The sequence below is a fragment of the Puma concolor genome, chromosome B3 (genome assembly GCF_028749965.1).
Source record: "Puma concolor isolate L17-30 chromosome B3, mPumCon1.1.hap2, whole genome shotgun sequence".
NCBI lineage: Eukaryota > Metazoa > Chordata > Mammalia > Carnivora > Felidae > Puma > Puma concolor.
This window is the reverse complement of record NC_141672.1, coordinates 6,314,421-6,341,795: the sequence shown is the minus strand read 5'-3', so window position 1 is coordinate 6,341,795 and position 27,375 is coordinate 6,314,421. Positions and strand designations below refer to the sequence as shown.

General features: G+C 52.3%; 1 protein-coding gene across 2 annotated transcripts in view; it reads left to right on the top strand.

The window, feature by feature from the left end:
* Positions 1-27,375, top strand: part of EML1 (EMAP like 1) — a 185,287-nt gene that overhangs the window by 8,056 nt on the left and 149,856 nt on the right. Inside the window, exon 1 of one of the 2 annotated variants that reach the window (XM_086708831.1) lies at positions 16,472-16,602. The exons of the other annotated variant lie outside the window; for it this stretch is intronic. The gene's annotated coding sequence lies outside the window, so the exon portion shown is untranslated. Of the gene's footprint in view, positions 1-16,471; positions 16,603-27,375 lie in introns of those variants that run through there. 2 annotated transcript variants of the gene reach the window in all.

The window sequence follows — 27,375 nt, the reverse complement described above, 5'->3', positions numbered from 1 at the left end:
TCTTTCTGTCTCTGTGGATTTCCCCGTTCTGGACATTTCCTATAAATGGAACCACACAATATGTGGCCTTTGGTGACTGGCTCCTTTCGCTTCACATAACTTTTTTTTTTTTTTTTTGATGTTTATTTTTGAGAGAGAGAGAGAGAATGAGTGGGGGAGAGGCAGAGAGAGAGGGAGACAGAATCCAAAGCAGGCTTCAGGCTCTGAGCCGTCAGCACAGAACCCGGTGCGGGGCTTGAACCCATGAACCGCGAGATCATGACCTGAGCTGAAGTCAGACGCTCAACGGACTGAGCCACCCGGGCGCCCCCTCGTGACGTTTTTAGGTCCCTCCACATTGTGGTCTTAGTGCTTCATTCCTCTTGTGGACAAATACTCTCCCCTTGTACGGGGAGACCACGTGTTATTTAACCAGCCATCAGCCTAAATGATGGACATTTAGGTTGTTTCTACTTTTCGGCGATCATGACCAACACGGCTACAGACACTAGTGCCTGACTTCCTGTGTGAACCGATGTTTTCGTGGCTCTTGGGCGGCCACCTCGAGGTGATGTTGCTGGAGCCCAGGGTGGCTCCATGTTGAACCGAGGAGCCCCCCCAACGGCTTCCCACAGTGGCTGCACCAGTGCACACCCCTGCAGCAGAGCAGGAGCGTTCCTGTTCTCCACATCCTTGCCACACCTGCTGCTGTCCCCTTGCCTCCAGCCATCCTAGTGGGTGTGAAGGGATCTCACTGTGGTTTTGACTTGCCTTTCCCTTGTCACTAATGGCGTTGAGTGTCTCTCTGTGTCCTCATTGGCATCACCTCTCGCCTCGGAGACCTTAAGCCTCAAGATCTTCATCTGTAAAATGGGGACAGCAACAGAGCCTGCCTCACAGGCAGCGGTGAGGGTTCAGTGAGATAGTTTGAGGGTCTTGGCGCGGAGGGGCTGCCCAGCACGTGTTTCCTCTGAGGGCTGGCGTGAGGGAGGGGACTCGGAGGAAGCTGGAAACGTGGAGGTTTCTGCAAATTCCAAGCCCATTTAGAAAAGGACAGACCTCATCAGAGAACGTGCTGGCTGACACTGGCCGGGCCCTGGGTGATTCCTTCCCCAGCTGCCGGGCTGGGCAGGCCACGTGACCCGGCCGCGTCCGCACAAACCCCGGGGAGAGGCAGATGAGGCAGGGGTCCAGCCCGCAAGCTCCGGGAAGATAAGCCTGGCTCGTCATTCGGGTTTCTGGTGAGAGACACCTGCACGTTGTTCTTATCGTAAGTTATCTGGCCTCCTCCTTTTGATTACGCTCGAGGCTGGTCACGTTGCCCTTCCTGGACTCACAAGCTTCCGTCTGTCAATGGAGAGCTCTGGAAATAGGCCAGGAGCATCCTCCCGTGAGCTTGGGCGGGAGCCTGGGGCCTGGCCGAGGTGCCGATGGTCAGGCTGATTGTGTAGCTGGAACCTGAGCCAGGAGCCGAGCCAGGAGCCGGGCAGGAGGTGAGGGAACACGATCGGGTCATCACGAGTGGAAAACAAATCCACCTCCAGATAAGGCTCATCGGGCTGCCCCGCAGGGAACCTTGCATGGTCTCTCTGGAGCCCAGCGGGAGAAACGCACGGAGCCTGCCCTGACGGCCCTGGATGTTCAGTTGAGCCTATCATCTGGGAAAGGTGGGTCTTTCCCCCAGGGGACCCCAGACTCTGGTGCAGGGTACGGGTGATGCAGCGGGCAGGAATGCCAGACTCTTCGCTCGCTCTGTCACTGTGCCCAGGGCCACTCGGGGCAGCAGGCAAGAGGCAGGCACGGGATTGTGGCTGGGGAATCAGAGAGAGGGACACGGGCCGTTGAGCTCTGCTACCCGGCGCTGTGTGACCTTTGCAAGCCAATGAGTCTCTCTGGGCCTTTGTTTGCTCGTGTGTAAAATGAGGCCGATGATACCATGTAGGATGGCCGCCAAGCATGAATGAAACAGTGCATGTGGTCAAGGGCAGGGTGGGGGGCGAGACCACACCTTTCTCGTCTGCTGCCCATCAGGGAATGTTTGTTGAACGACTGCTGGACTGGATACCGTTGTTGCTGTTTCTCTGCGCCGAGTCACCTGGGACCACCACGTGCTGGGACCCCGAGGCATCTCTGGAGTGTAGACTGCACCACACGGTCTGAGACAGGACGGCCGTGTACCCAGCCCCAGTGAGCCCGGCAGCTTCCGGCTATCCCCCCAAGCCCTCCTTCTCTTGCCCCGTCCGGCTGTGGCGTGTGTTCATTTCCTGGGGCGTAAAACAAAGGCAATTAATTGTCGCGGGGCGCCTGGGTGACTCAGTCAGTTAAGCATCCGACTCTTGATTTTGGCTCAGGTCATGATCTCACGGTTGGTGAGTTCAAGCCCCGCGCGGGGCTCCGTGCTGACAGCAAGGAGCCTGCTTGGGATTCCCTCTCTTTCTCTCTCTCTCTCTCTCTGCCCCTCTCCTGCTCACTCTCTCTCTTTCAAAATAAATAAACGTTAAAAAAAAACAGAAATTAATTTTCTCACAGGTCGGGAGGCCCAAAGTCTGACACTAGGCTCGCTGCAGTGAAAGCCCAGATGTCAGCAGGGCCGCGTTCTCACTGGGGGAGAGTCCGTCCCTGGCCTCTTCCAGCTTGGGGTCATTCTCCTTGACTTGTGGCCGCATCCTTCCCATCCCTGCCTCTGGGGCCACATGGTCCCCCTTCTGTGCCTCAGATCTCTGTCTGCTTCCCTCTTATAAGTACTCTCACTTTGGCATTTAGGACCATCTGGATAATCCAGGATAGTGCCCCCCCCCCCATCTCAGGATCCTTAATTTAATTACATCTGCGAAGACCCCCTCCCCATATATGGTAATGGTAACTTTCAAAGGATCCTGTGATTAGAGCCTGGTATCTTCAGCCCGGACACAGGATTCCCCAGAAGATTGCGGCCTCCCAGGGCTCTGGCTAGGGACCCAGGGAGACAGTCTGAGGGTCTCAGATCCCCCCCCTCACCCCCCCTCACCCCCACAGATTTCTCCTCTCTGGGCTCTCCAGGCTTTTCCTTTGAAACAGAAAGGGAAGTTTTTGGATTCAGAAACCCTCTTAATCTTTCTATGAAATGCAGGTACCAAGTCAGTTGTCTCCGAAAAGACTCAGGCTAAGCTGAGAGTCCTAGCAAGCCACAGGCTCAGTTCGGGGCTGTGACCTCTGTCCAGAAAGGGACAGCCGCCAAGGGTCTCACAGAAGCTGGGGGTGGCCAGAGGAGACGTCACCCTGCCCAGACGCTGGTGCCCGGCCCAGAGAAGATGCCGGACAGGAATTAGTTCCCCCGCCTCCCGCCTTCCTCAGTTGCCCCGTCTGTGAAACGAACCGGTCTAGAGCAGGTGTCTCTAGAGGTGTTTCAGGTGAAGTTCTAGGGTCTGTGAAGGGGAATGAAAAAAGAAAAGAAAAGAAACTGTAAGTAATTGCTCACTTAACCGCTAATCACGTCCTGAGCACCTGCTGTTGGCCAGGCCACTGCTGGGTCCTGGTGGCACAGAGGATGGTCTGTCACAGCTGGACAGAAAGACAAATTAGCAGATGGACAAGGAGAGGCCGGTGAACCGTGTGCGAGGGCTCGAGATTTACAGGGATGGCTTCCCGGAGGAGGTGATCCCAAGCCAGGTCTTGAGGGACGAATGGGAGGTGACAAGGGAGAGAAGGGTCTTCCGGACCAGAGGGCGCATGGAAGGCACCGGGGCCCAGGAGAGCACGGCCATCCAGGGCCTGGGGAAGAGCCGAGGCTCAGGTGTGCTAGAGACAGCCTTGCAGGGGGGTCTTCCTATTACCAAGTGAGTCCTGCTGCTCAGACAGCACAGGAGCAGAGGCAGCAGCAGTAGTGAGCCATCAGTCCTTCAGCAAACACGTACGGAGCAGCTGCAAAGAAGGCGTCGTCCCTTTCCTCGCAGGGCTGATGCCCCAGAAACAGAATACACAACCAAACTGTGGTGATGAGGGTGAAAAGGATGGAGGGAGGACTATGACTCAGGGAAGAGAGGTGAACCCAAAGAGTGAGTCCTGGACGCATCTGGGGGAAGGTCGTTCCTGGCGGAAGGAGACAGCAGGTGCCACCACCCGGCAGTGGGAGTCCCTGGTGTTTCCAAAGAACACGAGCGGGGTCAGTTTGGGTGGGAGATGAGCTCCGAGGGGAGGGGGCAGAAAGATAGCGCGGGACCCTTGCGCGGCCTGAGAGGGGACGCTGGTTTTGGCCCTGAGTGAGACGGGAGCCATGGAGGGTTTGGAGCAGAGGAGGGACGAGATCTCAGGTGGGTTTTACAAGCAAGTGGCAGCAAGGAGGGATGGTAATTCCCAGAGGTTCTGAGCAGCAGAAGACAAGAGACGTCAAGCCCAAGGCCCTGGGGCCAGCCCGTGCGGGATCATCACGCGAGGCGTCCTGGGGGCAGCTCCTCCAGAGGCAGTGGTAACGGACCCCGCCAGCAGTCGGCTCTTGGTTCGAACGCGCTGGGAGCTCGAGTTCTTTTGTCTTGAGACAGCGCCGAAGGCACAGCCCCCGAGAGGCATTACTTGACCTTACCCAGGAAGATGCTTATCACCGGACTCCCAGACGTCAGGTCTTGAGACGACAACACACACACGGGCACGTACTCATGTGGGTCTCGTACCCAACACCGGGGCTGCTAGATGGAACACAGGCGTGCAATTAGCTCCGAATTTCAGATCATCAGCGGGCGATCTTGTAAGTATCGTCACCACCCAAATATTGCTCCTTATCGGCAGCTGAAGAGTCCCCCCAATGCGCAGGGACACCTCTGATGACAGTTCTGCTTTCGGGCTCGCAGGACTGAGGACGGAGCATCTCCCCGAACATCGTGGTTGGAGCCAGGAGGGTGGGGATCAAGGTCATAGACCTTCAGGCCTGGAGAAAGTGTCCTGGTCCCACCGAGAGGCAAGGCTGCCTGCTGAGGGCTGGGGAGGGGGGCATTCCCCGGGGAAGCAGTGCCTGCCTCAGGGCCGTCCCCGCTGGGCCTCCACAGCGCGAACCCAAATGGTCTTTGGCTGCTGGAAGGCGGCTTGCCGAGTGCCAAGGGCGACTGTCTCCTCTTTGTTTCCCAGCCCTCCACTACGGAAGTGATTTATGGGGGCGCCCGGGTGGCTCAGTCGGTGAAGCGTCTGACTCTCGATCTCGGCTCAGGTCACGATCTCATGGGTCACAACTTCGATCCCTGCATTGGCTCTGAGCTGACAGCATGCAATCTGCTTGGGATTCTCTCCCTCCCTCTCCTTCTGCCCCTCCCTTGCTCGTGCATGCTCACGCGCGCGCTCTCTCTCTCTCTCTCTCTCTTTTTCTCAAAATAAATAAAGAAACTTAAAAAAAAAAAAAAAAAAAAAAAAACAGAGGGGCACCTGGGTGGCTCAGTTAGTTGAGCGTCTGACTTCGGCTCAGATCATGATCTCACAGAGTTCGAGCCCCGTGTTGGGCTCTGTGCTGTCAGCCTGTCAGTGTAGAGCCTGCTTCAGATTCTCCGTCCCCCACTCTCTGCCCCTTCCCCAGTTACACTCTCCCCGCCCCCCAAATAAATAAGTATTTAAAAAAAGAAAGAAAAAGAAAGTGATTTACGGCCCGGAGTAAGCAGGGCGGCTGGGAGAGGAAGCACGGTGGGGCCTGACTGCAGGAGGAATCTGCTGCTACCTTTCAAAACCACACATTAAAAAATACGTACGCTTTTTACACACAGATTTTTTTAAAATAGAGATGCCTGAATAAGAAAACAAACCCTAAAACATGCGGATGAAGGAAGAATTTCTCCAGGAAACTGCACGAGCGGTCATAAGATCGAGGCCTCTGTGGGAGGCGCCCCCGCCGGGCCCCCCTCTCGGCCCTGCGGCCCGGTCCCTGACACCTCAGCTGGTGGGACCTCTTAGGGATTTTTCTCCACCAGAGCTACATCTAAGGCCCTGGGCTCGGCACGCACTGCCTCCCTGGGGGGTCTGCCAGCCCCCCACCCCACACCCCAAGTGCAGCCGGCAGATAGAACTCTCTGCGGGCTCCGTGCCATTTCTCACCTTGTGGTCCCCCGTCCTAGAGCACCTCGTTATCCCTAGCAAAGCCGGCCTTGCCTTCCACCCTCTCCTTTCCCGCGGGGGCCCTCATCTCTCCACGTGTCCCTTCATTAGACGGTGACCGTGGTGAGGGCGGCACCCGTATGTCTGACTCATCTCTGTGCCCACCACACATAGTAGGTGCTCAACAAACAGCTTTGTTACTCCTCTGAGGCTGCTCGTCACTGTTCCTCCGGCCGCCTCTATGATGGAGGCACTGGGGTCGAGACCGGACTAAGGCCCTTTGGGCGCCCTCTCTGTTTTCTCTGTCTCCCCAACCGCGAGGTGTGGCCACTTTCTGGACAAGAAAGCTGGGCCCAGAGGGTGTGGATCATCACACGGCTAACGCACGGAGGTGTGGGGATTCACCTTCAGGCTGCTGCCCCCATCCCGAGGCTGAGCCCCTCCTTGTCCCTGCCCTGAGTCACTGGGGCTCATGGACAAACCCCTTTCCTCTCTGGGCCTCAGTTTCCTGATGTGTGAAGTAGGGGAGGGGCTACTGTTGGTGATGTCTGAAGCCTCACTCCTGGGGGTGGGGGACACGAGACACCCCTTCTTGTGACATCCCTTTAACCCTGTGGCAGCCATGGTCACCATCAGCTTGGCGGGGTCTGAGGGGGAGAGGGGCACTTCTCAGCCTGGAATGTCGCCTCCCCCACCCCCTGCGTCCCCCAACAGTGGCCGTGTGAACTCTGGGTGAGGCCACGCCTCGACTCCCAGCCTGGCCTGCTCAGGGGTTGGGGTGGGGCGCTCCCCGTGCTGGAGGGGGAGGAAGGGTGAGGTGCAGGGGCTGCAGACCGGCCCCCCCGGGGCTCCCTTTGGTGGCCTCGCCTTTTTGTTTTCTTTTCAATTCCTGCATGAGCCAATTATAAAGTTAGAGGTCCGGGTGTGGGTGGGCAGGGTTTGCACACAGAAATTCACTTTTTACGAGTCTTGTTTTGAGGACGGACGAGTCAGCTTTGCCATCCTGCACTGGCCAAGCCATCCACCAGCTGAGTGGTCTAAGCAAGCCTCAGTTTCCCCACCTCTAACGTGGGACTAGTAGCACCGGCCCCCGACCCCCAGGGAAGTGTCCCACGGACCCCACAGGGGAGCCGATGTCTCCCCTGCCCTCCCCACCCCTCGACAGACCCCTGCAGATGGCAGGCACCCACCCCTCCAACCCACGCACTGTTACAGGAGGGGACAGGTGGTCACAAGGAAAAGCTGTAAATCTAACCGGTCTTTTTTTTTTTTTTTTAATCTAACCAGTTTTAATCCTGCTAATGGTTTATCTTCCTTTCATGAGAATGAGGTCCAGCTTCCGGCACGGGGCCAGGAATGACAGGCCTTTGTGTTCTTTTGGGAAATCAAGACGGAGCTCAGAGGGGGACGAGTCAGGTGTTGGCTCCTTATCTTTCCTGGCAAAGCTGGGACCTCTGGGCCAGGTCCCTGCTGGCAACCGAAGGGAGGCGTGAATAATAGAAGGGCTGGCACCGGGCTCCCTGCCACCGGGGCTGTGTCGGGAAGCCGAGGGAGGCAGCATGGGGATATACGGCCTCATACAGCAGAGGGACCCTGGGGGCTTTTGTCTGGGCTGGCCGGGCCCTGCTCTGAGAGGCAAGGTATCTGTGCATCAGGGTCACTGAGAAGGCCCTGGGTTTCCGTCTCAAATTTCTTTTTTTTTTTTTTTTCAACGTTTATTTATTTTTGGGACAGAGAGAGACAGAGCATGAACGGGGGAGGGGCAGAGAGAGAGGGAGACACAGAATCGGAAACAGGCTCCAGGCTCCGAGCCATCAGCCCAGAGCCTGACGCGGGGCTCGAACTCACGGACCACGAGATCGTGACCTGGCTGAAGTCGGACGCTTAACCGACTGCGCCACCCAGGCGCCCCTCCATCTCAAATTTCAAAGCTGTGTGTCCTTGGGCAAGACACCTAACCTCTCTGAGCCCTCATCTCTTATCTTTGACACCTCCCCTCATCTCTTGTGATGGTTTCTTTTTTTTTTCCCCCATTTTTAAAAAAAGCTTATTTACTTTGAGAGAGAGAGAGCAGGGGAGGGGCAGAGAGAGAGGAGGAGAGAGAGAATCCCAAGCAGGCTCCGTGCTGTCAGCATGAAGCCTGACCAGGGGCCCGAAGCACCCAGGCGCCCCCACCTCTTGTGATGGTTTTAAGGGCTCCCGCAGAAGGGCTGCAGAGTGCCCAGCACATAGTAGGTGCTTCACAGTGGCAGCTACAGAAAAAAAGCACTCAAGGGTGGTGCCACTTCCCCTCCTGGGAAACAGGGGGCTTCTCCTGGTCGCAAAAGCTTGTGGGACCCAATTCTAACTTGCACTGTTGCTGATTAGAGGCTCAATGCCCCTCTCTAGGGGACAGGGGTGGGGACACTGACGTGTGTCTATGGGTCAAGCAGGGGCTGCTGGGAGGAGGCAGGGGGCAGGAGCTAAGCTCCAGCCAAGAGTTGGCACAGGGAGGGGCTATTTCACAGATGAGAAAACTGAGGCTCAGAGAGCTCAAGTGATCTGCCAGGTCACCAGCTGGCAAGCAACAGCCCCTCTCCCAGCCATTGTTGCCCTCAGCGAGGGGACAGCGTGTTGACCCTGGGACCGCTTTCAGTGGAATGGAGCTTGGGAACAGAATTATCCTGGGCGAGGTCACCAGGGGCCAACAATCCGAGGGTCAGCGCCTGCTGGACCCCCACAGCGTGCAGTGAGGACCCTTCTCTGTGCTGTTGGAGACGGCATTCTCTGATGGCATGGGGGGGGGGGGTGTGGCGCTGCTGATCACAGCCAATCACTGCTGATTTACGGTGGGTCTCGGTGGGGATGTCAGGCCAGGAACATGGGCAGGGGAGTGGTGCCCAGGAGCAGCGGGGTCCACGGTGTGACCCACGCTGATAAATTGGAGAAGTCACGGGGGTAGCACCCCCGGCCCTGCCCTGCTGATGCAGGGATGTGGGAGGGGAGGGCTGGCCATCAAGGCCACACCGTCCTGCTCCAGCATGAGTCACTGCTTGGCTGGGGGCCCAGGCAGCCGAGGGAGGCCTCTGGCCGGGGTTCCCTGAGGTTAGCAGCCTTGGGGCTCATCTGTTCCTTGGTGTTCCTGGCAGGCTTCTGTTCCTTTAAGAACCTGAACTTGAGATAATAGGGTGGGTGGTGAGATGGCTTGAGCTCTGTGATGTTCTAAGCTTCTCCTTGAAGAAGCATGGCCTCACTTTTCAGTGCCCAGAACCCAAGGCCAGGGGTTCTCAAACTCTGGTGTCGTTATAGCCGCCTGGGGTGGAGGTGCCGGCTGAAAGGGTGTGTTCTGAGCCCCCCCGGGCCCCTGGAATCTGCATCTTGGGGCTCCCAGTGTGGCTCATGGGCCCCTGTCCCGGGCGCTTCCGGGTGAGATTCTCCACACCCCCCCCATGTCCACTTGCTCCGGCCCTCACCCGCAGGTCCCCACACGGGCACCCACAGCACCCACACGGGCACGTGCACCTCATCTCTATGGCTCAGCCTCCCCGGGCCGCGTAGGCTCTGGGACCCACACAGATGTGCAGACACACACACACACTCACGTCCACCCAGACCGAGCACAAAATTCGCAGGGCCTGCAAAATGAACGTGCAGGCCCCCGTTCAAGAATTATCTAGAATCTCCAGGTGGTGACAGCAGAACATTAAACCAAGCCTGTAGCCCTGTGCGACAGCACAGGTCACATGTCAAGAAGGCCAGCCCTCCGTACACTCAGGTCACACCGCCTGGGACCCTCATGGATGAGCTTGCCCCTAGCGCGGGCCTGTGCACGCGCGCGCGCGCACACACACACACACACACACACGCGCGCGCGCAGTCGCGCTCAGGAGCACAGGCGCTCCTCTGTGGCGAGGTTTTCAAGATGGCTTTTTATTGGGATGAGGACGTGTGCCGGCTAATGTTTAATAAGCAGAATCAAAGTTGAGTCATATGTGAGTTGCTTGTAAGCAAGAAATGCCAGATGGAGTACGAACTGAATCACCGTCTTGGGTTTCATGAGTAACATTTTAACTGGGTTGTGACTCGTTTGGGAAAACTTCGGGGCGCCCTCGCACGCCCACTCCACGTCTCAGTTAGACCGGTTCTTACTGAACGCTTCTAACGCCACGAAGCGCGCAGGATAAAATGCGGACCTAAGGGGTTTTGTGAACAGATTCTTCCGCCAGGCAAACTGGGACGAGTGGGGCCCGTTCTTTCCAGGACTGGAAATTGGAGACTCCCGTTCGTCAAGCACCTGCTATGTGCATCCCCCGCTCTGCTCCATGACGTCCCTTTATCTCTGTGAGCGCCGGTGGCATATGACCGCACAGGTGCACCGCGGGGGTGTCGTGGGTTCCGAGCCAGGCCACTGCGACGACGTGAATGTCACAATACAGCAAGACAAATGAGTTTTTTGGTTTCCAGGGCATATAAAAGTAACCCTTACGCTATGCTGTTGTGTATGAGGGTGCGATAGCATCATGTCTAAGAAAACTATGTGCATCCCTTAATTAAAAAACACTTTGTTTCTAAAAAATGCTAGCCATCCTCCGAGCTTTCAGTGAGTGGTGATCACCCAGCACAGATCACCGTAAGAAACATAAGAATAATGAAATATTGGGAGGCGCCTGGGTGGCTCAGTCGGTTGAGCATCCCACTCTTGATATCGGCTCAGGCGGTGAGATCCAGCCCCGTGTTGGGCTCTGCACTGACAGGGTGGACCTGCTTGGGATTGATTCTCTCTCTCCCCCTCTCTCTGCCCACCCCCCCTGACTCGTAAACACACACCTGTTCTCTCTCTCCCCCCAAATAAATAAACATTAAAAAAAAGAATAATGGAATATTGGGAGAATTATCAAAGTGGGACACAGAGACATGAAGCGAGGAAATGCAGTTGGAAAAATGCACCAATAAGGCTTGCTTGACACAGGATGGCCACAGACTTCCGACTCGTAAAAAGTCGGTATCTGTGAACAAAGTGTGCCTGTGTTTCGTCAGAGCCTAGGATCCACTGGCTGTAAGACGCAGGTTATCTTCTGGCCGGCCAAGAAAGAGAAAACACCACCACCATTCAAACCCAGCCACCAGCCGGTGCCGGGCGACCTCTCTCTGGGCTCAGAGCGAATGCAGTGTGGGATTACCAACCCAGTCCACAGATGGGGAAGACTGAGACCCAGAAAGGGTCGTGACCAGCCAGCAGGGCGTTTTGGCTCTTGATCTTATGTGAACAGACACTTAGGAGGGTTTACTTCACAGTCCCACCCACCGTGCACACAGGGGTGTCTTTCCTCGGGGTGAGGGGAGACCTGCCTCAGTTTCCCTGAAATGCTACGGGTGCACCCCTACCTGCGCAGCCTCGGGGTTAAGGCGTTCCCACGGTAGAGGCTTCATTGTTTGCGTCTCCCCCACATTAGACCAAAGGTAGGCACCGTTGGGAGCATTTTCTTCAAAGCAAGTTTTAGGAATTGTAAGGATTGTAGTAATTTTGGGGACTGGGGCCTGCCTTGAGCCCAACCCTCGGCTTCCCAGGCAATAATTCATTACGGGAGGATTTTTCACAGACAGCGACTGGCCTTGGAAGGCAATGAGCTCATGAATATGCATCGGCTCCTCCTCATAAATTATGCATGCGATTGGGAGGCTTCCTGGGGGAGGCGGAGGAGGGCGGGGGAGTGGTTAGTCCGGAGGAGGCTTGGTCTCTGAGCTCTGGCTGTACAGCTCCTCTCCAGCTTGCCCTCCCTCCCCGTGACAATGAAATTGCGGGGCGCCACTCAGGCTCCATTAAATCACGGCACTCTGGTTTTCTAAGAATCTAGAGTTTACTAGGCTGTTGCTTCTCTAATGGCAATGCTGGCGGGTCCGGAGGGGTCAGAGCTGCGTGCACTCGCCTGGGTGACGTGCCTCGGGCACAAGATCTTGATAGCCTGACCTTACAGAGGCCCCAGCAGCCAAAAAGCTGCGGCAAAGACGTGTGATTTACGTGCTGTTTAGATTTATTTACTTTTTTTCAGTTTTCTTTTTTTTTAATATAATTTACCGTCAAATTGGCTTCCATACAAAACCCAGTGCTCATCCCCAACAAGTGCCCTTCTCTATTCCCATCACCCATTTTTCCCTCTCCCCCTCACTCCCCCCCCCATCAACCCTCAGTTTGTTCTCTGTATTTAAGAGTCTCTTATGGTTTGCCTCCCTCTCTGTTTGAAACTATTTTTCCCCTGCCCCTCCCCCATGGTTGTCTGTTGAGTTTCTCAAGATCCATATATGAGTGAAAACATATGATATCTGTCCTTCCCTGACTGACCTATTTCACTCAGCGTAATACCTTCCAGTTCCATCCATGTTGCTGCAAATGGGCAGATTTCATTCTTTCTCATTGCCAAGTAGTATTCCATGGTATATATAAACCACATCTTCTTTATCCATTCATCCGTTGGTGGACATTTAGGCTCTTTCCATAATTAGCTATTGTTGAAAGTGCTGCTATAAACATTGGGGTACATGTGCCCCTATGTATCAGCACTCCTGGATCCCTTGGGTGAATTCCTAGCAGTGCTGATACTGGGTCATAGGGGGTAATTCTATTTTTAATTTTTTGAGGAACCTCCACAGTTTTCCAGAGCGGCTGCACCGGTTTGCATTCCCACCAACAGTGCAAGAGGGTTCCCGTTTCTCCACATCCTCGCCAACATCTGTTGTTTCCTGAGTTGTTCATTTTAGCCACTCTGACCGGTGTGAGGTGATATCTCAGTGTGGCTTTGATTTGTATTTCCCTGATGATGAGTGATGTTGAGCATCTTTTCATGTGTCTGTTGGCCATCCGGATGTCTTCTTTGGAAAAGTGTCTATTCGTGTCTTCTGCCCATTTCTTCACTGGATTATTTGTTTTTCGGGTGTGGAGTTTGGTGAGTTCTTTATAGATTTTGGATACTAGCCCTTTATCCGATATGTCACTTGCAAATATCTTTTCCCATTCCGTCGGTTGCCTTTTAGTTTTGTTGATTGTTTCCTTTGCAGTGCAGAAGCTTTTTATCTTGATGAGGTCCCAGTAGTTCATTTTTGCTTTTAACTCCCTTGCCTTTGGAGATGTGTCGAGTAAGAGATTGCTGCGGCTGAGGTCAGAGAGGTTTTTTTTCCTGCTTTCTCCTCGAGGGTTTTGATGGTTTCCTGTCTCACATGCGGGTCTTCCATCCATTTTGAGTTTATTTTTGTGTCTGGTGTAAGAAAGTGGTCTAGTTTCATTCTTTTGCATGTTGCTGTCCAGTTCTCCCAGCACCATTTGCTAAAGAGACTCTCTTTTTTCCATTGGATGCTCTTTCCTGCTTTGTCAAAGATCAGTTGGCCATACACCTGTGGGTCCAATTCTGGGTTCTCTATTCTGTTCCATGGGTCTATGTGTCTGTTTTTGGGCCAGTGCCACACTGTCTTGATGATTACAGCTTTGTAGTAGATTTCAAGGGCTCATATTCCTCCAAACTGCAGTGTGGTCAGGTCCGGGTGGCCCCAGCTTCGCGCAACAAACACTGGGCCAAGAGTCAAGGTAGGACCCAGGTTGTAGTGGGAAGGGAAGGAAGGGGTGCTGCCTCCCCCAACACAGGTGTCTGGGGGGAACCTGCCCTCCCAGAGCCACGCTCAGCCCCCCAGATGCAGCTCAGTGCACACCGTGGGCACCCCGGCGGTCGGGGCTCAAGGTGAGCTCTGCCTGGTCTGTGTGGCCCCGGGGCCCCACCTCGCCCCGGGATCCGTCCCTCTTCTCGCCCAGCTGCTGCCACACGTGCCCACCTTCCCTGTGGCTCTCTGGAGGTTCTGCCACTTCCTGCGGGTCACACCTCAGCCACCCTTCAGGGCAGCTCTGGGCCAGGAGGTCCCGTTTCTCTCTCCACAACCTTCTGTGACTGTTAGCTCCTTTTCAGCTATCCACAGCTACCAGGCGTGGGCACTTTAGACCCTTCCTTTCATCACAGTCCAGACCTCAGCCAGAGAGGGAAGGGCCTGTCCTGGTGGGCGGCTGGCGGGTGGCCCCGTGGGTTTGGAACACGCTCACCTAACACTGTCTCCAGCCCAGCAGTGCTGGGTGGAGCCCCGGCCGAGCCTCCCCCAGCCTCCCCTGCAGCCAGGCCAGAGGAAGCCGCCCCCAAATCACTGTGAGCTCTCATGGATCGACAGCTACAGGCCGAGGCTTGAACCATTCCACTTTTTGAAAAAGCAAACTTCCGAACGCGTGTAAGAAACAAAACCTCCACGGAAAGATATTACCTGGAGAACAAGAAAACGCAAACCACCTACAGTCCCTTCACTTGGCAACCCCGGGGGCTGGCGCAGTGGGATTTCCCCCCTGCCCCCCCCCCATCCCCACGTTTTTGGGCAGAACTGCCCTCGCAAGCCACCCATAGGAGGGCGTCTCCTGTCCCTTGCCCTTAGCATTATGTCATGAGCGATTCTCACATTGCCGCGTCATCTCCAAAATCACTGCTCTCAACGACTGCAGAACGTGACACATGGGACCCTCCCCTTATGTCGGGCCTGACTGTGCAGGGTTTTAAAAAGTTCAAAGGAAATGACTTTCAGGCATCTATTAATTTAATTCTTATGTCATTTCACTAATGGAAGACAGCTCTCCACCCGTCCCTCCTCCACACGGCTAGCCTCCTCTAACAGGAAACACGCTTTTCTGCCCCGCCTCACCATTGGGGCCTTGAAGACAGGATCGGAGCCCGCCCAACCCCCAGACGCATACCGCCCGTCGCCAGTGCTAATCTTGTTCTCATCAAGTAGGCACCTATTCTGGGCCAGACGGTCCCCACACGCTGGTGTCGCACGTCCCTCCTCAGACTGAGCAAACAGTATCTCACCCAGTCCTTGGCTTCAGTGGGTAAATGCAGAGCGGGGGTTCAAACTCTGCCCGAGAGTCACAGCACGACCAACGCCCCGCCTGGGGGAGCCACACACAAGCAGGGAGAGATCCAGCCTGAGGGGGTAACACAGATGGAAACCGGTGGCCACTTAGAGAAAGCCCGTGCAGGCAGAATGAACTTCGTGACGGACCAGGACCAGACGTGGGGATGGGGCCAGGAAAGGGACCCACCATCAGGTTGTGACCCGGACCTTCGGCATCTTTGTCTGGACCAGAGGGGCAAAAATGGCACCTGGGTCCCTGGGATTGGTTTTTTTTGTTTTGTTTTGTTTATTTTGAGAGAGAGAGAGAGAGAGAGAGCGAGCACTTGAGCAAGGAGGGGCAAAGAAAGAGGGAGAGAATCCCAGGCAGGCTCTGTACTGTCAGCACAGAACCCAGAGCTCGAACCTACAAACTGCAAGATCATGACCTGAGCCGTAACCAAGAGTCGGACACTCAACCAACTGAGCCACCCAGGCGCTCCTGGATAATTTTTTTAATGTTTATTTATTTGTTTTTGAGAGACTGTGTGCCCTTGGGTGTGGGGGAGGGGCAGAGAGAGAGACAGAGCGTGAGCGGGAGAGGGGCAGAGAGAGAGGGAGACACAGAATCCAAAGCCGGCTCCAGGCTCCGAGCTGTCCGCACAGAGCCCGACACGGGGCTCGAACCCACGAACTGTGAGATCACGACCTGAGCCAAAGTCAGACGCTTAACCAACTGAGCCACCCAGGCGCCCCTGGACTGTTTCTAAGGGTCCTTTTTTTTTTTTTTTTAATCGATACTTAGTGTGCATGAAGCAAAGTGAGCAAGTTGTAAGTGCCCTGCTTAATGACTTTTCACAAAGTGAACACACACCTGTGTAAACCGGTACCCTGATCAAGAGACAGAATGTTATAGCATCTGAGGTCCCCCTAAGACCTCCTCCGGGCACTACCCCAAAGGCAAGCACCGTCCAGATCCCCAAGGCTGTAGATTAGCTCTGCTTGGCTGACTGATAGATTGATGTAAGTTTATTTATTTTGAGAGAGAGAAAGAGAGAGAGAGTGAGCTCGAGTGGGGGAGGGGCAGAGAGCGAGGCAGAGAGAGAGAATCCCCAGCAGGTTCCTCACTACCAACGCAGAGCCCGACACGGGGCTCGAGCCGACGAACTGCGAGATTATGACCTGAGTTGGACGGTGAAATGCCTGAGCCGCTCAGGTGCCCCTGGCTTTACTTATTTTAGACATTATATGTTTGTAAATACAAAGGCTGGGGAAAAGCAGGAGCAGCGGGCACCCACACACCTCGCTGGGGGACTTGCGACCTGGTGAGAGCATTTTGGAAAAGAGATTGCCTACTGAAGCTGAATTCTACTCCTGACAGGCCTGCGGGACGTAGGGACGTAGGCGTATGTGCCGAGGATGTGTGGGTGGGAAAACACCCCTACTACTCCAGCCACGTCCCCAGTGGACACAAACGCACCTATTTACTCAAGGACAGTGTTCCCAGCAGCCTGTTCACGAAAGCCTCAAACTGGAAACCGCCCACGTGTCTGTCAACATTAAAATCGATCTACAGATCAGGGCATTCGCGCCGTAGACCGGCCCACGGCCATACGAAGGAACGGAGGACGCAGGGCAGGATGGATCTCCGACGCTGAGGGAGGCGGACCCACAGGAGCGCCCGCGGTGAGGACCCCTGGGCCCGTCCGGGGATAACTGAGCTCATAACGGGCAGCTACTTGGGAAAGTGTCCGGCCTCCACCGAGCACCCAGGGAGCATGCCGGCTGTTCTCACTACTGTTCTCGTGCCTGGGGGTTTTCTCTAGATTCTCCACTAAGCTGTACCTGTGTTTGGATTGCTTTTAGCTTTTGCCATCCACGTTCCTTAACCTTTCTGAGCCTCAGCAGAGCGAGCCTGGGTAGGGATGGGGGCTGGCCGCTCAGGGCAGGGCGGGGAGGGAACACCTCTTCTGGCCCTTGGTGCACATCCCCACACCCACTCTGCTGGGCGAGGGAGGGGCCAGCCTGGAGGCTTTGGCTCTGGGAGGTCACTGACCCACGGAGGCCCTCCCTGGAAGGCGGGGCTTGGGTATCAGGAGTGCACTTTGCTTCTTGTTACAACTGCCGGTCGGTCGGCTCAGGGCCTTGAACACATCCTTGAGCGGGAGAGAGCTGGGGAGTGGGGGTGCCGAGACTGGCCCAAATCCCACCCAGCCAGGGATTTGCAGTGAGACCTCCAGGGCTGTCTTTCGCCCCTCCCTCTCCCCTCTCGCCCTCCTCCCCCTCTCTCCCCCTCTTCCTCCTCCCCCTCCTTCCCCTCCCTCTCTCCCTCTCCCTGCTTCCCTTCCTTCTCTCCACAGTCCTGCACTTTTACAGACAATAAAGAGCAACTCAAAGAGGCCCCTGACCCGCCCAAGGTCACACGGACAGTAGGAGCCGGGGCCAGAGGGCAGCCCTGATTATCCCTGTGCTCTCCTAGCCACCACTAGGGCCAAGGGGGCGGTCTTCCCCACCTGGAGTCGAGTCTCCCCTCCCCACCTGACACAAGCCCCGGGGTCTAAGCTCGCCACGTTGGGCCTTGTTCAGAAAACCTCACTGGTTCCCGCAGTGAGAAGCCTTTTCTCTTGGTCGCTTTCCCCAAGGAGCACACAGCCCGGGCTGCCACCGCTGTGTGTCCACCCTAGACAGCCGGACAACGAAAACAGCAGCTGTCCCTGCCCTCTGGGCCAGGTCTCGTGTGAGGCCCCTTACAGGGGAAGCCATGCTGTCCCCCACTCTACCCACTGGGAACCCGGCTACTGAGGAGGGAAGAAGAACGGGGAGCCTGGTGTCGGGGGAGAGGGGAAGTGAGATCTGAAGTGAGGCAGTCCGGCCGAGGCCCACACGCTGCCGCCGGCTCCCCTGTGGGGTGGGACCCTCGGGGGGGGGGGTGCGGGGAAGGGGGTTCAGCTAGAAGCCTCATCTCTGTGAATGTCAACCCTAAGACATGCATCCGTGTTGCCCATTAGCAAAGACACCACTGCGATCCGTATCTAAAGGCACCTGAGTACAGGTAGAAAGGGCCGCAGCAGGTGGCTAGGCTGAGAGGCACCTTCTGCCTAATGAATAGTCCCCGCCACCCAAATGCACACCCACCACCCGCGTGGGGCCATTGGGGGGGGGGGGGGGCTGGCCTGCTTTTCACTGTGCCTGAGAAAAGAGACACCAGCAGCATGGCAGAGCAGGGTTGTCCAGACAAACGGACCCAGTGGGATACAGGCAGGGATCTTTAGGAGGACATTTCTTTTAGGAATCGGCCCACCTGCTGGCGGAGGTGGAGAAGTCCCCCAGGGAGCTGTCTGCAAGCTGGAGAATCTAATTCAATCCCAGTCCAAAGGCCTGAGAACCTGGGGCCAACAGGCCAGGATCTGCATCCCAAAAGCTCCAGAACCAGGGGTGCAGGTATCTGAGGGCAGGAGAAGATGACGTCTCCGCTCAAAGAGCAAATCTGCCCCTCCTCCCCCTTTATGTTCCATTCAGGCCCTCAGTGGACTGGACGGTGCCCGCCCACCCCGGGGAGGACCATCTTTACTCAGGCTACAGACTCAAACGCACTTCCTGAGACACCCTTCCAGATGTACCCAGAAAGAACTTTTTACCAGCGATCTGGGCATCCCTTAGCCCAGCCCTGTTGACCCATGAAATTCACCATGACACCCACTAGGGTTGGGAAGGTGTCTGTGTGGAGAGTAAAGAGCCATACTATAAACAGCCCCATTTAGAGTGTCCCTCCCTTGGTTGAAAGAACTGACCCCTTTGGTCTCCCATCCAAGTACTAACCAGGCCCGACCCTGCTTAGCTTCCGAGATCAGACGAGATCAGGCGCGTTCAGGGTGGTATGGCCGTAGACAACAACTGACCCCTTTGGGAAGAATAAGAACACTTCTAACAACACGTTGGTCAAGGTCTGGCAATCGGGTTGAACGCAGCAATGGCTGATGCCTACTGTGTGCTCAGTTCCCATGAATGGCTGTAAGGTGGGATCCCCCAGAGCCACGCTCCCAGGAGAAACGGGTGCAGAGAGGGGACAGCCGGGGTGCTGCTTGGTGGCTGAGGGAGGAAAGAAGGAGAGAGGTCACCGCCTGTGCTCCAGTCCAGGTATATAGCAGAAGAAGCAGGATGGGCTACACAGAGCCGCAGAGGTATGCGTGCTTGTGAAATACGCAAGGTGCTTACAGACCCTTGGCTTGGCCAGCAGTAGGTCTGTGTCGTGTTCGGGGACGCCCAAGGTGCTGCCTTACCCGCTCAACTGTTTTTTTTTTTTTTTTTATTGTGATAAAATACATAGAACAGAAAATCTACCATTTCAACCATTTTGAAGTGCACAGTTCAGGGGCCCTAAGCACATTCCTTCCCACTGTTGTGCAGCCGTCAACGGGTCAGCACCGTCCGTCTCCACAACCCTTCATTTTGCAAAAACAGTAGCTTTATCTTCACTGAGCGTTAACTCTGTATCTCCCCTCCCCCAGCCCATGGAAACCACCCTTCTACCTTGTGTCTCTATGAATCTGACGACTCTAGGGACAGCATGTAGTGAATCATACAGTATTTGTCTTTTTTGTGACTGGTTTATGTGACTATCTTTTGTGACTTCACTTAGCGTAATGTCCTCAAGTTTCATCCATGTTGTAGCAGGAATTGGAATTTCCTTACTTTTTTTTTTTTTCTTCTAGAGGAAGAAAGGTTTATTCTTCCCTGTAAGTACCAGAATTTCCTTACTTTGTTTTTAAAGTTTCTTATTTTAATTCCAATATATTTATTTTAGTTTCAGGTGTACAATATAGTGATTCAACAATTCTATACATTACTCAGTGCTCATTCCAAGTGCCTTCCTTAATCTCCATCCCCCCACCCTTGGTAACCACCTGTTTTTTCTCTATAGTAATGAGTCTGTTTCTTGGTTTGTCTCTGTCCCCTTCTCTTTCTTTCTTTCTTTCTTTCTTTCTTTCTTTCTTTCTTTCTTTCTTTCTTTCTTTTTCTTTCTTTCTTTCACTCATTTGTTTTGTTTCTTAAAAATTGCACATATGAGTAAGATCATAGGGTGCTTACCTTTCGCCGACTGACTTAATTCACTTAGCAGTGTACATTCTAGCTCCCTCTGTGTCGTTGCAAATGGCAAGATTTCATTCTTTCTTCTGGCTGAGTAATAGTCTATCACACATCTATACCACATCTTCTTTATCTGTTCATCAGTCGGTGGACACTTGGGCTGCTTCCATAATTTGGTTATTGTAGATAGTGCTGCTGTAAGCGTAGGGGTGCGTGTATCCCTTTGAATTCGTGTTCTTGTGTCATTTCCCTACTTTTTAAGGCTGGATAACGTTCCATTTTATGAGTATACCATCTCTTGTTTATGCATTCGCCTGTCAATGGACACTTGGGCTGTTTCCACCTGTTGGCTCTCATAAGGAATGCTGCTATGGACATAGGCATACAGATAGCTGTTCTAGCTCCTTCTTTCAACTGTTTTGAGTATACAGCCAGAAATGGAATGACTGGATCACATGGCAAATTCTATGTGCAATTATCTAGAGGAACTGAATCAGTCTTTTTTTATCACCCATTGATTGAGAATTTCAGGGAGACTTAGCAACAGCCGGATGAGGCGGTCATTACCGTCTACAATTATTTAATGCTTGATTAATAGCTTCATTATCCTAGACTTAAAAGCCGGGTGTGAACTCTTCACCATTGAAATTACACTGGACGACGTTAAACATCCACCCAGATCAACATCAATAATTTGTTCCACTTGGCACGGAAAAATGTTTAAAATTCAGCGAAGCCAGCAGATACCCACAGCCCTGTGTTGCCAAGCAGCAATCATGCTCACAAATGGCCAAAGCCTTTTCTTATAAAGAGAGGAGGAGGCCAGTGCTTGCGTGGAGACAGCGGGTCTGTCGCTAATGGAGTGAGCTGGCCGTGGAGTTTCTACAGGAGGCAAAGTGCAATCTATCATGTTGGAGTGTTTACTCTGAACGTGAAGCATGTCCACTGGGAATCACAGTTTTCCAAGGGCCTTGTGCTGGTTCTGCTGATTCATATTCCCACAATTCCTCCACCGCATAATATTTTCCCATTGCCATGGTGACCGTGTGAGGAGAAGGCATAGGGAGAAACTTCAGAGTTTCCTTCTTATTTCACAGAGGAGAGATTAGACTTCGGCTGGAGAGTGGGCTACATGGTTTCTATTTTAAAGAGAAGAGGTAGGTTCCACTGAGCCGAGTTTTCTCTGGCTGAGAGAGAGCAGGAGTCAGGGAATGAGAACAGCTGGGTGACTGTTCCTGATTCCAGTACTTTCTAGCTGGTCTGGCACTTTCTAGTTGTTGACCTTGGGTAAGACTCTTTCCTTCTCTGAGGCTTAGTTCCTTTCTCTATAAAATGAGACACAGAATGGCGGTTAGGGTTCTCCGTAGAATTGGTAAAGAAAATGCAAGACATTTACAAATTGTAAAACTTTATTTAAAAAAAAAAATCACAAAAAATCCCTCAAATACAAAGCCCCTTAGTCCAGGTCAAGGTGCTGTTGCAGGTGGTTTTATGTGGTGCCACCGTGGGCTTCGTTCCTTCGGAGCACCCTGTTCACATACGCAGTGTTGACCCTCTCGAGGACAGGAACTTTGCTTTGTTATCCCAATCCCTCCATTTTGCAGAGCACACGAATTTCCTAGGGCAGCCCTCAAGAAATACTTGCATTGAGTTCAAACTTGGACCCAGCAAGTATTTGCCAAAGCTCAGACTGCATCAAGCTTTTGGGGTCACGGAGGCAAGTCAGGTGAGGGAGCTGAGTCACCCCACTTATGAGACCTGCCTTTGATTTCACAGCAGCTTTCCCCCGGGGGGGAAAGGAGCATGTCTACATGTGAGGTGCACACTGAATAGAAAATTCAGCCTTATATCTGGAACCTTCAAAAGCAAAACCGTGTGTCCTAGAGTTGAGAGACTGGTGACCACAATGCCATGTGTTAAGTGAGCTTCTCAGAACTTCTCTGTTGGCAGAGGTGACCCAGAGAGGGGAAGGATTCATTCTGTGTGATGGGGTGGGGTGGCAGAGAGTTTCATGGGGCAGCCGTCTGGGCCAGAGGGCAAGGACTAGAGTTGCCATGGAGGAAGAGAGTTCATGGGTGCGGGAAGAGTGGTACCCAAAGGCACACGGCAGCCTGCTATGCTCGAAGGAGCTACCGATAACTCTCCGTGGCTGGAGCATAGAAGAGGACGGAGGTGGGCAGTGTGGACATGCCAGGGATGTCCACACACACGACAGCACTCGACTAATGGGCACGAAGAGAATCTGTGCTCCGGTCACGTGTCCTACGGACCAGACAGCTGGTGGAAGGGGAAAACTTTGAGGTGTGCTTGAAACCCCCCCCCCAGTGCTGGTTGTGTCTTTTTTGTCCCCAGTTTGGGGCTCTAGGGTGACCCAGGCTGGCATTGGTTGGAGGTTCTGATGTGGAGTCAAGACAGCCAAGAGCTGCAGACCCGGCCCCTGTCGAGTGGGATCCCACCAGAGGATCCTTCTCTGGTCCTCCATTCTCTGCAGACTCCACTTTGCCAGCAACTTGCATGAGAAGCATAGAAAGGAGCAGCCATAACTGTCTCTCCCGGCAGGTCAGCCCGGCAGGGATTTTGCAACAGAGCTGAGGACTTTGGGGAACTGGGTGTGTCAGTGTGCACACAGCAAGGCCTGTTCTGCAGATGGCATCCTGGTCGCCTGTGGGGACACCTGACCCAGCGACAGAGACAGGGAATGAGTGGGGGAGGGGAAGAGGGAGAAGGAGACACAGAATCCGAAGCAGGCTCCAGGCTCCGAGCTGTCAGCATAGAGCCTGACGTGGGGCTCGAACTCACAGTCCGCGAGATCATGACCAGAGCTGAAGTCAGACCCTTAACCGACTGAGCCACCCAGGGGCCCCTAGATGTTGAATTTTAGGGGTCTGTGATTTAGTCTTCTGTGTTTTCCCTAGCAGAGTGATTTTCAATCTTTTTTTAGAAATGAGTCATAGTAAGAAATACATTTTACATCATAACTCATATGTATAAATATCAATTAGGTCAAGATGTGTTGGGATCTTCTGTCATTACTCATTTTTTTCATGGTCTAAGTGTTCTATAAATTGCTGAGAGAGGGGTGTTCAAATCTCCTAGTATGATTATGGAATCATCTATTTCTCCCCTTTATTATTTTTCTAAAGATTTTTTTTTAAGTAAGCTCCACACTCAACATGGGCCTCAAACTCACAGCCCCAAGATCAAGAGTTGCATGCTCCACCAACTGAGTCAGCCAGGCACCCCCTCTTTCTCCTCTTCAAAGCTGTCAGTCTTGCTTTATGTGTTTTGAGGCTGTGTTATTTGGCACATTTACATTTACTATGGTTATGTCTTCCTGACGAATCGACCCTTTCATTGTTAGGAGGTGTCTCTCTTTAGCTCTAGTGATAGTCTCTGTCCTGAAAGCCTATTTTACATGATATTAATAGAGGCACGCCAACCTCATCATACTTACTTTTGGCATGTTACACCTCTTCCAACCATTTACTTTTTTTTTTTTTTAATTTTTTTTTTTAACATTTATTTTTGAGACAGAGAGACAGAGCATGAACAGGGGAGGGGCAGAGAGACAGGGAGACACAGAATCTGAAACAGGCTCCAGGCTCTGAGCTGTCAGCACAGAGCCCGACGCGGGGCTCGAACTCAGACTGTGAGATCATGACCCGAGCTGAAGTCGGACGCTCAACCGACTGAGCCACCCAGGCATGCCATCCAACCATTTACTTTTCATTGACATGTCTTTATATTTACTATGGGTCTCTCTTTTTAAAAAAAATATTTATTTTTGAGAAAGAGAGCAGGGGAGGGTCAGAGAAAGAATAAGAGAGAGAGAAAGAGCAGGAGAGGGGCAGGGAGGGGCAGAGAGAGGGAGAGAGAGAATCCCCAGCCCACACAGGGCTCAGTCTCACAAACCATAAAATCATGACCTGAGTCGAAATCAAAAGTTGGATACTTAACTGACTGAGCCACCCATGAGCCCCTGTATTTACTATTTCTGATGCCATTCATTCATTCATGAAGAGCTGAGTTTTTCTCCCCCACTTCATTTTCCTTCAGACTTAAGAGCTTCCTTTAGCTGTTCCTTTATTTTAAAATGCCTTTATTTCAGGGCATCTGGGTGGCTCAGTCAGTTAAGCATCTGACTTCGGCTCAGGTCATGATCTCACGGTCCGTGAGTTCGAGCCCCATGTCAGGCTCTGTGCTGACAGCTCAGAGCCTGGAGCCTGTTTCAGATTCTGTCTCCCTCCCTCTCTGACCCTCCCCCATTCATGCTCTGACTCTCTCTGTCTCAAAAATAAATAAACGTTAAAATTAAAAATAAATAAAATGCCTTTATTTCATCTTTCTTCTTGAAGCATACTTTTGCTGTATATAGACATCTGGCTTGATAATGTTTTCCCTTTCAACACTTTAAAGGTGTTGTTCCACTGTAATCTGGTCTCCATGGTTTTTGATAAGATGTCTGCAGTCATTCAAATATTGATTCCCTTCTGTGTAATGCATGGTTTTTCTCTGTCTACTTTCCAGGTGTTGCCTTTATCTGGTTTTCACCAGTTTGGTTCTGATGTCCCCCAGACATAGTTTTCTTCACTGATCCTATTCAGATTTGCTGGGCTTCTTGAAATTATGGTTTGTTTTTCTTCAAGTGTGGGAAGTTTTCAGCTATTATTTCTTCAGATAGGTTTCTTGCCCGTTCTCTTCCTGTCCTCTGGAACTTTTAAAACTCTGATATTGTTTTATGTGTCCTTGAGGCTCTGTAAATTTTATTGTCTTTTTCTTCTCTCTCTTTCAGACTGTAAAATTGTCATTCATCCCTTTTCAAGTTTATGGATTATTTTTCCCTTCTCATTCTGAGTCCACTCAGTGAAATTTTTTTTCATTTCAGATACTAGGGTTTTCAGTTCTGAAAATTTCATTTAATTTTAAATGGACAATTCAGACTTTTTTAGTATGGTCACAAAATTGTACAATCATCACTACTATATCATTCCAAGAAATGTCATTACACCCATTTCGTTACAAGAAACCTGATATTCACTGGCAATCACTCCCCAGTCCTCCTTCTCCCCCACTCCTGGCAACTACTTGTCTACTTTCTGCCTTTACAGATTTTCCTACTCTAGAAATTCCTTATAAATGGAACCATACAATATGTGGTCTCTACAACTGGTTTCTTTCACTTAACAGTGTTTTCAAGGTTTTTCCATGTGGTAGCCTGCACCAATTCTTCATTCTTTTTAATGGCCAAATAATATTCCATTGTAGGAATATACCACCTTCCATTGACCCACTCATCAGTTGATGGACATTGGATTGTTTCTACTTTTTAACTCTTATGAATACTACTGCCAATTGGTTCATTTTTATATTTTAAATCTGCTGATTAAGATATCCTATCTTTTCTTTGTTAGGACACACTTTTCTTTACCTCGTTGAATATTGTCATAATAGCTATTTTAAAGATCTTACCTAATCATTCCAATATCTGGGTCATCTTAAGGTTGGTTTCTGTTGATTGCCTTTTTTCTTGAGAATGGGTTGCATTTTCCTGGCCTTTCATATACGGAGTAATTTCGGATTGTATCCTGGACGTCGTAGATGTTCTGTTGTAGAAACTCTGGACTCTGTGACATTGTTTTGAATAGAATTGATGTTCTCGTTTCAGTAAGAATTAACTTGGCTAGACTCAAACTTCAAACTCTGTGACACTTGTGCTGGGTGGGGGCCCAGATCTTGGTTAAACTGCTTTTAACATGCCACACACACGTGTGGTTTGGGGGTCAGCCAGAAACTCGGGCGGGGTTTACACACAAAATGTTTTGGGTTCCTTCTCCGGCTCTCTCCTTTATGGGGTTCCTCCCCACTCTCCAACCACTGCGGTTGTCCAAGGTTCCTTCTCCTGGTTCCTCAGTCCAGAGGGAAAATAGGCCTTCTCCTAGAATTTGGCCACCTTGTCCCCCTACCGCAAATGTGGCTGCCTACAAGGCAAGGCCACAAAAATGGGAAATTGTCCCAATTGGGTTGATCCTTGTGGGTTTTAATGCTACTCCCAAACCTATCTGCTTATGTTTACTCTCCAGGGCCCTCAAGATGTGGTTTTGGCTATTTTGTCCATAATTTGTAAGTTTGTAGATGTTATCTGCAGGAGGGTGGGCTTGTGAGGAATTTACTCCTCCACACAGAATATCTGTCATCTACCTGTCAATCTATACACACCCACATATGTGTGTATATATGAATATAACATGTATGAATATATGCATACATTTGAATATATCAATATATTTGAATATGTATTCATAGACACATACATTTGAATATGTACATGAAACAAAAGGCTTATGAATCAATATTTACCCTACTCCATGTTTACACATCATATACTCTGATATTTTCTGCTCTGCTCCACGGTCTTTCTTTTTGAAATGCTGGTCTCAGTCCCCTCCTAAATTGATTTCATGACCCAAGAGTGGGTCACGACCCACAGTTTGACCCAGGGCGCTCTAATGCCTGGCAGGCAAGGGGCAGGTGCTGTTACTGGAAGAGCTCATTGAACAAAATGCAAGAGACCCCCCCTCCCCACCCCCCCCGCCCCAGGTTTCCTGAACATACTGGGAGAAGTGTGGTCGTAATGCCGTTTTCACAGATGGGTGAACATCTGTGTCCCCTTCCCCTCCACCCCCCTCTGGGGCCTCCAGTGGCCAAAGCCCAAAGTAAGAGTCCTCCAGGGTCCAGTCCTCACTGCTACACATGATTCACAGACTTTTGTTTGCATGTCCCTGACCACCGCCCCTCAAGCAGCAACAAAAGGCTGCAAACTTTATTTTGCTAAATAAGCACATTTACAAATAAAAATAATGGGCGCACCCGAGTGGCTCATCAGTTAAGCGTCCGACTTCGGCTCAGGTCGTGACCTCACAGTTCGTGGGTTCCAGCCCCGCATCGGGCTCTGTGCTGACAGCTCGGAGCCTGGAGCCTGCTTCGGATTCTGTGTCTCCCTCTCTCTCTCTGCCCCTCCCCCGCTCACACTCTGTCTCTCTCTCCAAAGTGAATCAACGTTAAAAAAGATTTTTTTTTTAAACAGTAAAAAATAAAAATAATGATCATCTACTGGAGCTATGATGTCATTTAAAAAAAGATCACAAAAATGTCAGACGGACAATCTCCGAATAAGGCAAAGGCCTGAAATCAAACTCATTGGGTGCATCAAAAAACCCTCTGCACGTTTTCCTTGACCCGTGGTTGGGTGTTTGGGAGCCTCTGAATCAGCCGGGGCCACAGGAGGAAAGCCCAGGGCTGGAAAGACACTGGGAGGTCCCACATCTGGGAGAGAGAAAACGTTTCCCAGTTTTCCCACAGGTAATCCGCCCA